Here is a 17,553-nt window from a genome sequence, read left to right on the forward strand (position 1 = left end):
AACTAAATGGCTATTACTATTTGCCAGTTTCCGACTTGACGGGTGAATAAGAAGTTTGTCTTTCCCGAGCGTAGTGTGAAAGGTACATGATGTAATTATTCCTTCTCAGCTGAAAGTGTAAAAGCAAACAAAAAACTTTTCGATACTGATGAAGAAATAACAGACATTTATTACGAAATAAAACTTCAGTTGTTTCTAGAATTCCAAAAAATTGAAATTTTGCTTCTAGTTTATTTCCTGGTGGTAATTGTGAGCAAGTTTACGAAAACACCCGAATTTCTGTTGGGCAGTTTAAGCATCCCTCTTTAAGCAAATGGAGTAATTTGAACCCCATTAAGCCTAAAGGCATGACCTATAACAGGTATGTGACTAACATATGGGAGGGTTTGAATGACTTAGAGTTTAGAGGGTAAGATATAATTGCCTTCTCTTAATACGTACTTACATTTTGGAATATCACCGATTTTAAGTTCATAGTAAAAAAAACGGCTTTCTCGATGCCTTACATTCGTATCTTTAATATCCATGATATCTTAGTAAAGGTAGGATGGTTAGGAAATGAATAAGGAATTGCTCCCTACAGTGAGAGGATCAGAGACTTGAAATAACTGATAAGAAACTGCCTTACCTTAAATATTCCGACCACGTCATTCCAAAATAATTTTAGAGAAACAGATCCTTCGTTCCCCAGTAAGGAGCCAAAAGTAACACATTACAAGAAAATAAGAATTCCATAATTGGGTACATCGTAGGGGCAGTGACGTCAGCGCACCACAGTAGGTCTTGCTCAAGGTGTTTACAGCGCAGTCTTTAACCTTTACTCCAGCTCCATTTTCCTTTCTTCCATCTTGCTATCTCACATCTCTAATGAAGACGTCTCAGTGCAACTGTGAAGTTCTCTTCCACTTTTACTTTCCGATCTTTGTACTTCATCTCATTCATTTTGTGGTTCTTTTCGTCATGCTGTCCAACCACTACAACTCCCTCTTTCTACTTCCGGAGGCGCCGAGTAGATGAAAATGTCTAGTGCTTGGCTCAATCTCCTCAGCCTAATGAACTGATCGTTATTCGTACTTGGATTTTATCAAAATTAATGTGGACATAACCTTTAGCTTTTAGTCGCACCTAATATCGTTAGTTCTGCGATGTTTTGTGTTGGTGTGTATGTATATATATATATATATATATATATATATATATATATCTAATATATATCCCTATATATATCAATATATATATATATATATAATATATATATATGTAATGTATATATATATATATATATATATATATATATATATATATATATATATATATATATATATATATATATATATATATATATATATATATATATATATATCTATCTCCTATATATATATATATTTTGGAGGATATATCCTATATATATATATATATATATATATATATATATATATATATCTATATATATATATATATATATATATATATATATATATATATATATATATATATATATATATATATATATATATATATATATATATATATATATATGTGTGTGTGTGTGTGTGTGTGTGTGTGTGTGTATGTGTGTGTATGTATGTATGTATTGTTACAAGTTATGAGCCGGGGACAATAGTAAAATTAGTTTTCCTTAGCTTTGAGATTAAGTGGCTCGCTACTTGTAATTCTTGTAATTGCCAGAATTATAAGGGGAATGGAAGGTCGCCAGTGAGACCCAGATGATACAATTCTAGAGGTTTATTCTCACAAATAGCATGTCGAAAATTAAGTAGGATTAATTTACAAAGGGGCTCACAATTAAATTCAATGAATTACAGGGGGGAACCAGTGAATAGATTTAGTTATAAAGGGGAGTCTGATTCCTTTCAGTGGAATTATAAAGGAAGGATCTCTCATGGTTGCAACGGATTTAAATATATAGCGCAGTGGCGAACTGGAAACAGGGGAAGGAGTGAATGCAGACTACCGTCGAACGGGTAACAGCATCTCCTGAAATGCAGAGGGAGCCTTGTTGATTATTTATAAGAAGCATGCAGGCCTATCACACGAAAATGAGCAAAGTTTATGGCTTGAAGAAGGCACTTAATTTCCTTTTTTAAATTCAGAAAAGGGACGGTAAATCACTAAATTGCCAGTTGTGTGAAACCCACAAGGAAGGAAAACTCCAAGATGGAAGATGTGAGAATTACAGAAAACAGAATGGGCAAAAAATCCCACCCCATCCCCCCGCGTTCTCCTTTCTAGGCACGTACCTACTTGACTTAGGATCTGCTTTCATAGTCAGAAAGCAAGAATGGATTCCAATTTACCCTTATATGGATGCTTCCACTCCAATAGGAGTTATATGCACGTTATTGTCTTAGGCGGGGGAAGGGTCCCAGGGCTTGGTAGCTCTCCGCTCTGAGGTAGGTGTAATCTTCTCAGCGCTTCGTCAACGTCTCTCCCCGGCTTTTTCTTCCCAGGGCATCCTCTGACTCTCTTGGGTCACGTGACTGTGTTGGTGGCCAGTTTAATCTATGACTGGGTTGGTGGCCAGTTTAATGTAGCCTCGACAGGTGTGATCTGGATAAGAGGGATTTCTGCTCAGTAATAAGTTCAAAACGAGAAAAAAAAAGGCTCAAGGGAGCGGCAAACCATGGAAGGAATTTGACATAAGGAGAGAGTAAAGCCCAAGACATTTCCTGCCCACTTTATCTGGAAAACTACCTCCCTACACCTTCGCTTGATTTAGTTTTTTCCTTTCACTTTCAGAATGTGTGTGTGTGTGTTTATAATAACTTTTCAGCCTTACCTTTCCTTTCATGAGCATTACTTAATGAATAGATTAGTGTTTATTGTCAAATATTATTTATCGACGTAACTAAATCAGCGAATGTTTGAGCTTAGTGAAATTTATATAGTGGAATACAATAATATTATGACGACCAAATTCGCTACCTTTAAGATATCGCAATGTAGAAACAATTATTCTCTTAAATTGTTTACAGAATCTCCATTAATATTTTATTTCATAGTTTAAAAAATACAAGAGATTCCAGGGACTTATCCTTATTACCAAATCTGGTTTTAAAGAAAAATCTTTTATTCCGTTTTATTCATATCTGGTCACTTAGTTTCCAGTTTTTTTTTTTTTTTTTTTTTTTTTTTTTTTTTTTTTTTTAATGACTCCATCTCTTCTCTACTCTGTTCGCTGCTATCAGCGATCTCTCGACTCTTCTTGTCCATAACCTTCATAATTTCTTTTTTCTCATCATCCTTTCCAATGATTGTTGTCCAAAAAAAAAAATAAAATAAAATGTTTGTTACTAAATAAGTTGAATTGGGTAATATCTCAACAGCTCCAGTCAATTATTTTAATCAGCTTTATGGTATTCTCTTATAATTGCAAAAGTATTAAACCTTTGTGTTTCCAATCATTTATGTTATTTCCTTTAGAAAAGAAAATTTTTCATCATATGGAAAAATTTGAATTGGTCAGTCCTCCACCTTGATCCTTCACCATGAAAGTCTATCTTGATCACGTAATTCCTGATAAGTTATAATGGCCTCAGGGGAAAAGAACCTTCAATTTAATTTGGCTTATACTTCTTCAGGTTTTTCTGAAAGTGAAAAATAAATGGAAATCCACCATCTGGGAAGTTCTTTTCAGTTCCACTGGCGTACGGTCATATCATCTGGGACTTTCGTCATTTATCTTCCTGTTTCTAAATCCCTTGACTGTCTGACTTACGTTCCAGTTAGCTAAACCTGCAGCCTATTGATAATTTCCTTTCCACTGCAAAGACATTAATAGGTTTTTATGTGATTCATTTTTTCGGTGCTTCCTATCAGCGTGGCTTTCATAAATGGTGGGTCACTTCTTCCCTTCAATTATATTTCCCACTCTTCTCTCTCTCTCTCTCTCTCTCTCTCTCTCTCTCTCTCTCTCTCTCTCTCTCTCTCTCTCCGTTGGAACTTGTCCAAATAAGGAGAAATATATTGTTTATGTTCCTCACATTTAAACAACCATGGTCTTGTCTAAGCTTTATGCTGAAGCTAACATTGCTTCTTTGTTGGGTGGAAAACTATCCTCGTATAAAGTAGAACTTTATCTGAGGGAGAATTATTCATTTGAAAGCTTCCACGATAGACTTCAGATAAGTTTTCTGGGAATTCAGAGACCTGATTATTATTCCTATGTAGTCATATATATATATATATATATATATATATATATATATATATATATTATAATTTACAAGAAGCCACTGCACAGCGTGCCTCCCCCCCATAACTTGCCCTTTGTTTATTGAGAATAAAGTTGCCGCCGTGTGGCTGATTGTATTTGACCTAGATGTCAAAGCAAAGTTATCAACATTTCAATCTGTCCTTTTTACCTGGAACAGATATTGAGATGACACGGATAAAAAAGGGCAAAGCGAGGAGACTGAATGCTGCTTCCTAAGCAGCTTAGCCCAACTAAGCTGCTTAAAACAACCCTTCTAAAGGCAAATTAAACTGCCAGAATTGTCTTTATCCGCAGGAAATCTGGGAAGAGGCAACCGATCGCTGACCACCTGGCAAATGACACATTGTTTGCCCACGGCCCAGCCATCAGGAGAAGAATGCACTCGGCCACGACACGGCTGCAGCCCTTAAAAGGAGAAGATGGTAGTTAGTTGTGTGAGCAGGGGACGTGCAGAGGAGGCCGTTAGCCATACACGCAGGCGGGTGACACATTTGCTGAGAGACCATTCATTCCCCCTATCTGACTCCAGACGACAGTCATCCTCGAGGGCACCATTTCCAATGTCCTGTGTTCAAATGTAAAGTAGTCACTCATTCCTCGAGTCCTTGGCACCCTCAGTGCAGACTCGAGACATATTCTGTGTTAAATTGTTCCTTTACTGACGTGTAATGTGTAAATCTCTCTTACAGAGGGACCTATTCACAGTGGACTCATCTTGGACTGTGCCTTGCCCTTAGTCAAGACTCCAGTTTAAGGATCTTCCGGCGTTTCAAGCCCTTTATCAATTTACTTATCCATATTCCCTTCTAATGCTTTCTTTTGTAAATATAATTCTTGAATTTATCCCAAGTGTTTACGTAACATTTCCTTATGAAGTAGAGCTTTCAGCGCCTAAATCCACCCCTTTTTCTTTGCCTTGTACGATTTCCCTTTATGTAAGTCAGAACTCCAAGGCCTATTAACTAAAGTTTCCATTGCCGGCCTGTAAAAATACCATAAACCCAGGGTAATTAAAGAAATATATATATATATATATATATATATATATATATATATATATATATATATATATATATATATATATATATATATATATATATATATATATATATATATATATATATATATATATATATATATATATATATATATATATATATATATATAAATATATATATATATATATATATATATATATATATATATATATATATATATATATATATATATATATATATATATATATATATATATATAGTTAGTTAGTTAGTTAGTTGAGGATTTTCTTGAAGTAGCAACTATCATAAACTTTTATTTTAACAAGTACCTATCTGTCTGACCAACATTTATCAAATTTGTAAATATATTAACTTTCAGGATTACTATCAACAGTCTTCTATAATTTCTATATGGGTATTCCCTCCTCTATTTGAAAAGGTGGGGTATGTGGCCTCGATACAGTTGCCTGACATTGTCCTGATAACTTGGTATGTCATGAATACTATGCTTTTATTAAACTCATGTCTGGAACTACTGAGCTTATGAGGAAATATAGTGATATACTCACCCTGTAATTTAGGGGTTTTGACTGTATTCTGATAATAAAAACAGATTTACCGGTTCAGAGGTATAATACTTTCAGTGACCCCAAGAGGTCTAAAGGACCGTCAGTTTTAATGTCTACATTTTATCCTGAAGTAATTAATTGGAAGAATACTAATTAGACAGGAAATTTATCTGATATAAAAACAATGAGTATTTATTTTTGTTTGGAAATTATTTAATTGTGACACACAGCAAAATAAGAATATTAATTTCTTAATCGTGCAAAAGCTGTTTTATTAAATTTATGAATATAGCATCACTACAAAGGTATCTACAATTCAACGAACAATTGTAGGCTTCATTAAACCAACTAAGGCATTAGAAGGATATACAAATTTAGGTGTTGACTGTATTTAAATTCTTTGGCAGAATCCAGTTCGATATTTCCTACTTCTTTTCGTAATGTTTAAAGGAAGAAAGGATTTTTACATTAGATCTAGATTTTTTCCTGTACCTACTTAAAACGGAAGAATAGATATTTTTATAATGTGAAATTTATCTGATATATGTTTGAAAGACAAGTCCTTTAGTTTTGTTTGATAAGAATTAAAACAAACAGAGAGTCAAAATAAGAATATTAATTTGCTTAATCGTGCAAAAGCTGTTTTATTAAATTTATGAATATAGCATCACTACAAAGGTATCTACAATTCAACTACAATTGTAGGGCTTCACCCAACTAAGGCATTAGAAGGCAACAGGTGTTGGTGTATTTAAATTCTTTGGCTGAGAATCCAGTTCGATATTTCCTGTTTCTTTTCGTAATGTTTAAACAGGAAGAAAGGATTTTTTACATTAGATCTAGATTTTTTGCGTACCTACTCGAAAAACGGTAAGGTATAGATATTTTTTATAATGTGAGAATGCATTGCAGTTATATGTTTGAGAGACAAGTCCTTTAGTTTTCAAAAGATAAGAATTAAAACAAACAGAGATGTCAGAGTTAATGATTTGCTATCAGGTTATATATATATATATGATATATAAATATATATATATATATATATATATTTCTACATATATATGTGTGTGTGTGATTATACTACCGAAGCTAAAACAAATCTGAAGCATTCATATTTGCAATAAAGCAAAATGAACATCTTTACGCTACAGTATGCTTAAATGGAATGAAACTGGCAACGAATTATTTTCATTTATACCTTTATAACTACCACCAACCGTATCGTATTCATGATATATTTTTTCTTTATTTTTAAAAATCTTTTCAAGTTTAAAAGTACCAGAATACCGGGCTCCCCGCAAAAAACTGCATTCTTTATTGTCTTATGTAAAAAAAAAAAAAAAAAAATACAGCGTTCATAAAGGGATCAAAAAAAATTTTGCAGTTTATGTCGAAAAAATTTCTAAGATTTTTACACTAAACAAAATTCGGTAGCATGTTTTACAGTGGGTACAAGAATTAATCTTAAATATAATTCGAAATATTGTCGAGTCATGCTAATCCGATGTTGAAAACAACCAATATGAAATATTTCAGACTGTCTTCAGGATTTCCTTTCTTATTAATTAAATTAATTATTAGTCTTCTTAATGGGTCTATTTCTATGGATTTTTAGTCATCTATATTTTTCTTTTATTATGAAGATATACTTGCGTTTCCCAAGATATTTGTTTAGCGCATACTTCTAACTTTTTTCTTTGGCCACTGATAACCATTAGTATTGAGGTTAACGAATAATATGTAGCCGGTTTGCTTCTTAAGAATAAAGTAGATAAGCAAAGGCAAAAAAAAAAAAAAAAAAAAATTAACAACCAAACTTTTGTTAAAGAACAACCTACCTCAAAAGAATGTGTGCATTTCCTTTCATAAAGGTTTTTCATCACACAAATGAAAAATGTATTACATTAATACAGACAAACGCAACGATGTCACAGAAATAAAAATGATGAATACAAAAAGTATTGAAAATAAGTGAAAGAAAGAATTAAAAAAACGGAATACAAAAAAGAAGTCATTTTAACTAGTGGACATATCATAGATCACACAAGAGTAGAAGTATATTTAAAAAAAAAGTCAGTATAACTGTTTTAAGGTAACTTGGCATTCAAGTCTGCGGTTAGACATGTGAAGAAACTTAGAACCAAGGGTATGTCCAGCTATGCAATAATTATACAATTGTCATGAAATTAAACTATACATAATGGAACAGCTGCGGTGGGTTGTTGAGTCTTGGTAAAAGGCCTCTACAACACTATTTCTTGGTTGCTTGTTCCCTGTGACTTCGAGAGCTTGTCACTTTTGTGACACAACTAACTGCAAGACACTTTTGGAATGTTCTGTAGCAAGTATCCAATTTAGTTTTTTTTGGCAAAATATGTAAATGAAAGTGAAAGTACGGCTTGGGGCTTTCCTTTGGCTATCAAGTTCCATGTTTTGTGAGGCATGTAGAGTAAATTCTTTAGCTGCAGCTAGAGCAAGTGGTATATTTTCCTTCTTAGTGAACATTGTAATTGAGAGTTGACTAATGTCACATTTAATTTGCCTTCCATATACAGTATACCGTCGTACAACCTTACAGTAATGGTGTCCACAGGCAACTGTCTAGATAATTTAGACACCCAGAAAAGACAAATCGTTACTTGTAAAACTGGAAGCAAAATTATACAGTGCCCAAAACAAACATAACTGTAACTTAAAAAAAAAAAAAAAAAAACTTGTACAGCCTTGAGAAATTTAAATTTCGATAAAATTATATTGTGGCATATCCATGGATCATACACTTACATATACCACAAATGTTGAATGATACTGGTCTTGTATTCATATTACATTTGCAGAAATATTTTGTAAGTTTACTGTCTGCCATAAGAATTCTAGAACGAATATCCCTACAAGATTTGGAATACTTTTACAGGCCGTTGCTTTCTCTTGGTTTTTCATGGAATTAATGTCTTCCCTCAGTCAGGGTTGTGCTGGAAGGATGTCAAGAGAACACTGAGATTAGCTCCAGCCATTGCTGGATATTATTGTGATATTACAAAGGGTGGATCTTAAAGCAGAAACATCAAAATTATGAGTAAAGTGTCCTTGACTCACTGAGTCTACCAAAACAATAAAAACTGAATACTCATCCGGACCTATGTATTCATCCGGATCCATCCCAAAACTCAATCAAATTTCAAAGAGATGGACAAGAATAGGGAAATAGGTTGCGACTATATTATAGTGGCAGACACTTGGGGACGTTCTATACTAAAACTTAGTCTCCCTGAATATAGAGCCAGGTTAAAAACTGCGTTGGAGGATGTGAATAAGAATGTCGAACAGAGTGAGCGCTTTCAATTATTCTCAGTGACCTTTTAAGAGTCGGCAATCCTAGCTCACTTTTGAAGCTGCTACTTCTTCAAGATTTATCGGACTCTTTACAGCAAGAATAATTACAGCCTTTGAAAAGGCCATTGCTAAAATTAGTTGAAGGATTTCATTGTGGATACTGTGAAACTTGGTTTAGAAATAAAGTACTGGCATTGTCGTTCTTTTCGGATAATGAATATCTCATTATGGCGTTATTCTAAAGCGTTCATGTCATTTATACTTTTACTGCTGACATGTTTTGAATGAGCGTCAAAATGGACAACTGAAATTTGAGGTTGAATGTATAGCCATATGAAGTTAATAATAATTTAAAACTCTCTCTCTCTCTCTCTCTCTCTCTCTCTCTCTCTCTCTCTCTCTCTCTCTCTCTCATTGCATTATATTCCCCCAATCAATAATTAAAATATCAGATTCTTATGCATTTACTTATCTGTCTCTTAATCTCCGCATATAATCTGTGAATTCGCTCTCCTTGATGATCATTAGTTTTCTTTTTATGAATGAGAGGTGTGTTATTGTTGTTTGTAAGTTTTATTTCGGTGCGTTTTACATATTTTGTCCTTATTCCATTTAAAATTTTCGTGTCCTTTAAAAGCAAATAATTTTCCAAAATTGCTTACTGCTTTCCCGTTTACTCGTTAGTCCCATGATACCTGATCTGCACATTTCTTATCTCTGCTAAATTCCCGCAGCCTATCTCTTTGAGAGGCTATAATTTGACCACCCGTTACTCGGCGAACCCATTCGTATTGTTAGAGATTTCAGTAAAAATCGTAGCCAGTTGCCTTTCGTGAAGCACTGTATGTCACTAAAATCTTTGTATGAAATTTTCACCTAGTGCCAACAACGTGATGGGTAGGCTTTGCCACCTAACCTCGCAGGAACATGTCAGTCAGATGAGCGTATTTCACTTGACTAATATAATACTAAACTGGTTCCGAGGAGTATTTTAGCATGTTCTTTGTAACAGTTGGTTATTAAAGGAATATCTGTTTTATTTGACACATTTTCACTAGGCAAAATAGTAAGGAATTTTAGGAGAACATTAACAAAAACGACCAGATGTGGAGAAAACAGATGTCTTCATTCATTTGTCTTATTATTACCTTGTCAGTAGGACTTGTTTCACTCAAAACTTGATACATTCATATAAAGAGTGGTATTTAAGAAGGATTAGGACTTCGTCGACTATTCTTTTGTTAACAAATACAAAAAGTAAACTTGTTATCCTTTCTTCCTCATGGTCACAACAAATATTTAAAGTACGAAATATTACTAATAGGCTAACAACAAAGGGTTTCATGTCAAAAGTCGCTTGCCAAAATGTCGTTTGTCAAAATGTCGCTGACGAAAATGTCACCCGTCAAAATGCTCAGTCCGGATTCACACGAGAAACGATGCTGTTGTGAACGACCCAGGAGGTTTTTGAATCCGAGAAATAATAGTGAGAGCTAGTTGTTTTTCGGTTTTTATTAAACTTTAAACTCGTCTTTTCTTCATGCAGTTAGGTAATGGTTGGAAGGAGTAGTAATTGCAAACAATGGTTTTAAGTATTTGGATATACATCGTTATTTTCTAAAAAAAAAAAAAAAAATAATGTATTGTATTGTAAAAGCTGAATAAAACTATCATTTAAGCAATTCTTTCCTTTTGAAAGGCCTTCTCCATGTATAGAAATAAAAATGTCTCTCAACTAAATTACAGAAAAGTTCACTAGACGGTGTATACAGTTCACCCAGATTGCATCTATGAATCAACGTAGTTTTTTACTTAATTTCTTTTAGATCCTAAATTGGGGTATTTCATGGAAAATTTTTCACAATACATCCTCCAGTGTAATTAAGAGACTCTTCTTCAATTACTACTCCTGCAGTTTTGTTCATATCTGCCTTTATATATAAAAGTTCTCCATCATCATCAGAAAATTCTTTTTCCAAGTCGCATTGTAAATTCTCAAACACATTTCTAATGCCAGCTGCCTCGCACGGAAATTCTTGGCATGAACTCTGACGAATTGCAGGGCTGCTTCACAAAACAAACATTGACGACATTTTGGTTCGCGACATTTTAATTCTGGCGACATTTTGTCGCGCAACGTTTTGACGGGCGACATTTTTGTCCGCGACATTTTGACGTGATGCGCAACAGAGTGCAGTCATACAAGTGATATGATTTTTATTTGTTGATTGCTTGGCGAGTACTCGCTGTAAAGCACCTGGTTGATGTGAAAGCTGCGATGCCACAACCTAAGTGATTGTCAAATGTGAACTGGACGACAAAAGCATTTAAGCGGCATGTCTCTTGGGCGTGCCTGTCGGGATGTGTGTCAGTGTCTTGGCTACATTCTTGCCAATATTATGATCTTTAAGGTAGGAAGCTTCATACTTTAAATTATTAACTATTTTAATTTTGGTTAGGTTAGTCATTGATGGTAGTGGGCAAGAGGTGCGTCTCCTGAAGGTTAAAGGCTCGATGCTCGATGTTTTTTTTGCCCTTATAGTAGATGGTGAGTCTGATGATCTTGTCCGGGTCAGAAAGGGTTAAGCGGGTGATTGATGATGTATCCAAGAGCGCACTCACCCTCTCGACACTTTACAGTCCATTTGTGCTCTATTTTTTTTTTTTTATTATTATTGTCAAGTACCATTTTCTTCATAAAAAAATTATGCAAAAGGAAGAGTTTGAAATATTTATATTCAATGTTAGGGTAAGAAATAGGAGATATAAATTATCCAGCACTTTCACATATACTTGATCATCAAGCAATCTTGATCTTTTACTCACCTAATGTTATTTGGATGATTATATTATTTTTGTTACTTCAACCTTCTCCCCTGTACGCACAAAAGAAAAAGTAGAGGGTCGAGTTGCTTAGCATTTCGTTCAAACCACACCTACTTGTTTTATAAAAAAAAAAAAAAAAAATAAATAAAAACGTAATCTAGTCTATGAAAAAGTGTTATCCTTTGACTTATTAATGTTAAATAAAATATTTATGTCGAATTTGTAAGAAATATTTGTCACCTAGCTCATAATTCTACATTTTTACGAAGCATTTGTGGATGTCCATATAGTTTGTTTCAGCAAACGGGTTGTTCATTTTGCAATAAGTTTTTGCGATAAAATTAATTATTTTTAAACAATTCATAGATAGCCTTCTCGGCTCTATTAGTTTATTTTACGTAGCGTAAAAAACAAATCACCATTAAAATAGTTGTATTCTGAACTCATTTTTGTAACGTCCCTGTATTTATTTTAGAAATGAACAACTCCTTAGGTTAGGATCAGTGGGTGGGGCCGTGGGAAAATCAAATGTTCAGTTATTAGTGCAGCAGATAATTGCATATTTCATAAGAATCGTTCAGATAGTGAAACAAGCATGAAATTTTGCACAAGTGCTCTTTAAAGTTCCTCTATCAGAAAAGGGCGCTGGCCACGCAAAAAATTAATATGGCGGCCAAATTCCAAGATGGCGGCCAGTATCGACAGATTTTGGCTAATTTTTCACTAGAATGGCATGTATTTGCTTCTAGCAATATGGTAAAAGCTCTTCCATACTATTTCTTGTGAATATTATGTTTCTGTAGCTTCCCAGTACAGTTTACCTTTAAATATGGGGGCTATATGGCTGCCAAGAAAAGGTAGAAAACAATAATTATAATGAGAAATAATGCCCGTTCAACAATTATCGTTTTAAGCATGGATCTTGGTTTCTGTGGTTTTAGATCCTAATGAGGCCATCTCTTTCGAATAACTCATCAATTTTGAAGGAAAATTAATAAATGTAAAAGAGTGTATGTCTGCACACAACCAGGGCACACTGGTGACATCACTGCTGTGTAACTCAGCATGGGGTTCAGTGCCAGCTAATCCAGCTTTACTAATCCTGTAGTCTTAGACTAGTAGTTGTAGTATAGTTTAGTTTAGTGTCCCAAATGCTTTCTAACAGCCCCAGACCAGCTATAGTTAGATAGCCGCACCTGAATAGACAGGATGTGCCAGCGCGGGAGAGCCGAGCCAAGGGTATGGGGGCTGTACATGATGGTTCATGTACTTACCCGGATGGTGTACAGATCACACGGGACTTAAATGGCACTGGATGAATGATCGGGCTAGGTGTAGGAGACCGAACCTAGTTGAATCCCATACAGGAATGTGTGCTTTGTTTAAGGTGGTAAAAGGATAACCCTCGGCCTTAATCAAAAGTGAAATCATGGCAGAATGTGATGCCAATCCAATATTGCGCAGTAGAAAAACAAACTGGAGTTTGTGTTGTCTTTGTCAGAAGGACAAAAGAGGTGAGCACTTGACATCACCTCCAAGTCATCATGTCCTAGACCATGATGGGTACACAGTGCTGACAAGGAACATTCCCATGTTCAGTGAAATTAATGAAATGCCACTGATAATGGATCCAGCAAAGGCTGGATGAAGGTGATGGCATAGAGGCCACTCTCAGGAAAAATGCAGCAAAATACCATGTGAACTGTCGCTTGTTGTTTAACAACACTAAACTGGACCGTGCAAGAAAGCGACAATCCAATGACCAGACCAGCAACACTGAGACTAGTCGTGCAAAACTGCGCCGAACCAGTCATGACAATGAAGTTTGCATTTTCTGTGAGAAAGTGGCACCTGCATCTGATCTCAGACAGGCTAGTACTAAGGGCCTTGACTTGAAATTGCGTGAATGTGCAGAGATACTTAGTGATGGCAAGCTCCTTGCTAAGTTGACTGGTGGGGATGTCATTGCACAGGAGTTTAAGGTCCTACCTGAGGAGCCTTGAGAAAGACCAAGGTAGCACTGAGTCAGAATCAGATGTGTATCCACTAGTTCTGTCAGAACTGATGACATACATTGTTGAAAACAACCTTTGTTCAGATGATCCAGTCACATTTCGGCTGGCAGATATTTGCCACCTCTACCAACAACGTCTGGAACAATTAGGTGTAGAGTCACCAAGTGTAAATTCCACGAGACTCAAAGACAAACTTCTGGCAGAAATTCCAGAACTTGAGGCTCATAAATCTGGCAGAGATGTATTACTTGCATTTCAAAAGGATGTGGGAAAAGCACTTGCTCAATCATCTGATCTTTCAGAGGCAGTTATCATTGCTAAAGCAGCAAATATTCTCAGAAAGTCTATACTTGATCATCAGTCACGGTTTGATGGCACATTTTCTGAGGCTTGTGTACGAAATTCTGTGCCTCCTCTCTACTCAGTTTGTAGGGATGGTTGAGCATGGGGCTGACATCAAGTCACAGTTACGATTTGGAGCATCAAAAAGTCAGACCAGGCCATTGCACAGCTCATGCAGTTCAACTGCTACTCCCCGATACAAAGAGGAGCAACAACTCATAGACACTCCAAAGACAGAGAAACACCATTCCCAGTCTACATGGGACTCTCAGTCTATGCCAAAACCAGGAAGAGAAACCTGGTTGAAATGCTACATCAGTATGGCCTCAGTATCTCTTATGACAGAGTACTGGAGGTCTCTGCACAGTTAGGAGATGCCACAGTTAGCAAATATGTGGAGGAGGGTGTGGTCTGTCCCCAGTACTGCGAAAGGGTTGTTCACCACTGCAGTGATGGACAACATCGACCACAACCCATCTGCAACTACTGCCACTACCTCCTTCCATGGAACTAGCATCTCCATATTTCAGCACCCCACCAAGAGAACACTGGACAGGAAAGACAGCAACTAAAGTTTGCACCTGAGAAAGTGAGGTCGGTGCCTGAATTGCCGGACACATTCTAAAACATCTCACCAGCTTCCTTTCAAACAAAGAACCCTGTGCCACCAAACACTGCAATACCAAAGCCACCCACAGATATATCTTGGGGCCACAGCTTGCACTGGAGTATCAGTGGCTAGCCAAGAGTTGCCAACAGCTTACCAAATGTGGATGCAAAGCAGGCTGTCAGGAAAGGTGCAAGTGCTACAAGCTGGGTCTTCCCTGCACAGCTCTGTGCACTTGCAAATGTGAAGTCTAGATAAATATTGCCCTCTCTTCAGTAGATAATCTAGCTTGAGCATCAATGTGTCATGCTATGCCTACCTTCTTATCCTCAATTTTTCAAAGGTGTAGGTTGAGACCTATACATAGATTGGTTGCGTTTAGTCCGTATTTCTCTTCTTTTCTTTTTATGGTTACAGTCTTAGACACAATGTTGTATGTGACCATACCACTACTATTTCAGTTGAAAATAGCATATTAGTTAAACTGTCTGATCACATGAATATACCATTAAATAAAAACAGTTGGTCTCTATGTCTGCTAGCGCTGTGGATAGAAAAAAAAAACTTTTATGGCAACCATTTTGTACGCCATCTTGGTTACAATTCATTTAGTAAGGGTTTTCAATAAAATGTGTGGTATGGAACATTTTATAACCTAAAGTCGAGGTTTAAAAAAAAAAAAACTGGCATATTCCATCCAATAGATGCTCCCAAACCAGTGAATCTCAACATAGATGGCGGCCATTTTGAAAAATAGCCGCCATCTTGGATTTTCAGGTGGCCAGCGCCCTTTTCTAAGAGAGCATAGTCTTAGGAATGTTTGTGCCAAATTTCATGCTTGTTTCACTATCTGAACGATTTTTACAGCAATCTGCTGCACTATATCTCGTGCAGAGAGGCTCTTTGTTCAACGCACTCCAGCGACAACTGGTAACATGGATGACTTTAGGCCAGAACAAAGAAGGAAACTCTGGTAACTGTGCGACGGTCAGATGTTGAGCTTTACTGTGAAAGATCATTTCATGATAGAGAATGTTCGACATAAACCACTGACAACCTCGGTTAAGGTGGAAAGGAAACTTCAATAGCACGTCGAAGACTGCGAGAAGGAGGCTTAGGCTACACTGTAGGAAGTCTGCAAAACAGCCTTGTTTAAAGGAAACTCATAAAGAACAGCGCCTAAGTTTTGCGTAGAAGAATGGAGTACGGTGGTGCTGCACACGAAACGAAGCCAGCTTTACGTCATCATCGTTCAGCTGTATGGGGAAAGCTAGAGCCAACTAGAGATAGCAAGGTATGTGAGAAACTAGTTAAATCGATATCACGTAATTGCAACAAGTCATTAATAATAAAGGATCTTATACTAAATATTAAATTGGTATTCACAGTCAAGCTGCTATTTCACTTAGAACTATCAGAGACATTGTTTCTAGAACATTTTTTTAAAGTCATTGTAGTCTACTCTTGCAGCCCTATTTGAAGTGGAGATTTATGTTTTTTGGAAATTCCTTATATTCCTGTTGTTACTGTGGTGTTGTAAACGTAATCTGTTGATAATACTTTGTGTGCAGACTGTTGTTTCAGATAACAGCTTAATTTGTAATATGCCTTTTTGATTCTTAGGTGTTTTATAAGATTCTCCACAAAATCAGTAATCCATTTTTTATTACTTACGTCAATATACACGAAAAAAATAAAGTAGTACTATAATTTCTGGGTTCCATTGATTCTCCACAAAATCAATAATCCATTTTTTTATTACATCAATATACACGAAAAAAATAAAGTAGTACTATAATTTCTGGGTTCCATTGATTCTCCACAAAATCAATAATCCTTTTTTTATTAATTACATCAATATACACGAAAAAAATAAAGTAGTACTATAATTCCCGGGTTTCATTTTGTATGGACCTATTTTTCACGTATAGCAGGCTTACTTGCGGTTACTTTTGTAACAGAATGTTAGTTGAGGTGAAAGTTTTTGGAATAAGCATTCTTGTTTAAGAGGTTTATAAGATTTTCCACTAATAAATTAGTAATTTATTTCTTCTTTTCATTGCTTCTGTCAATATTGGGGAAATATAGAAGTGGTACTACTAACCGTAGTTTTCATACGTATTATTGTCATCTTAGTGATAATAATAGCTTGCACCGGGTTTTGTTTCATTTGTTTCTGATAAAATAACAGTTAAGTAACTTCTAATCAATCAGAGTAATGAAAAAGTCGAAATGTAGGGGTTTTTAATGTTAATTTGAAAATGAAATGATATCTTGAGAAAACAGCACCAAAATTCCCTTGAGTTGCCAGATCTTACGTGATTTTCAATGAGCGTACGAAATTTTTAGAAATCAGACCCCATAGCTTTGTAGTTATCTATAGAAGTGATTCTCTCCAGATAATACCAATTTTGGTCATTCTAGCATTCACAACGAGCTTATCCTTGCTATTTTACAGTGAGGTTGTTGCGTTCCATATTTGCAAATAAAAAGGAAATGATGAATTTTGTTTAAACCGAAAAGAGTAAGGGTACTTGGTCATCTCTGAAGCAGTTTTATGCGGTTAATCAGTCATGGATCTAATAAGAGGAAATTCTGTCTGTCTGTCTCCCCTATATGTGTTGTA

This window comes from Macrobrachium rosenbergii, chromosome 13, assembly GCF_040412425.1.
Source record: "Macrobrachium rosenbergii isolate ZJJX-2024 chromosome 13, ASM4041242v1, whole genome shotgun sequence".
NCBI lineage: Eukaryota > Metazoa > Arthropoda > Malacostraca > Decapoda > Palaemonidae > Macrobrachium > Macrobrachium rosenbergii.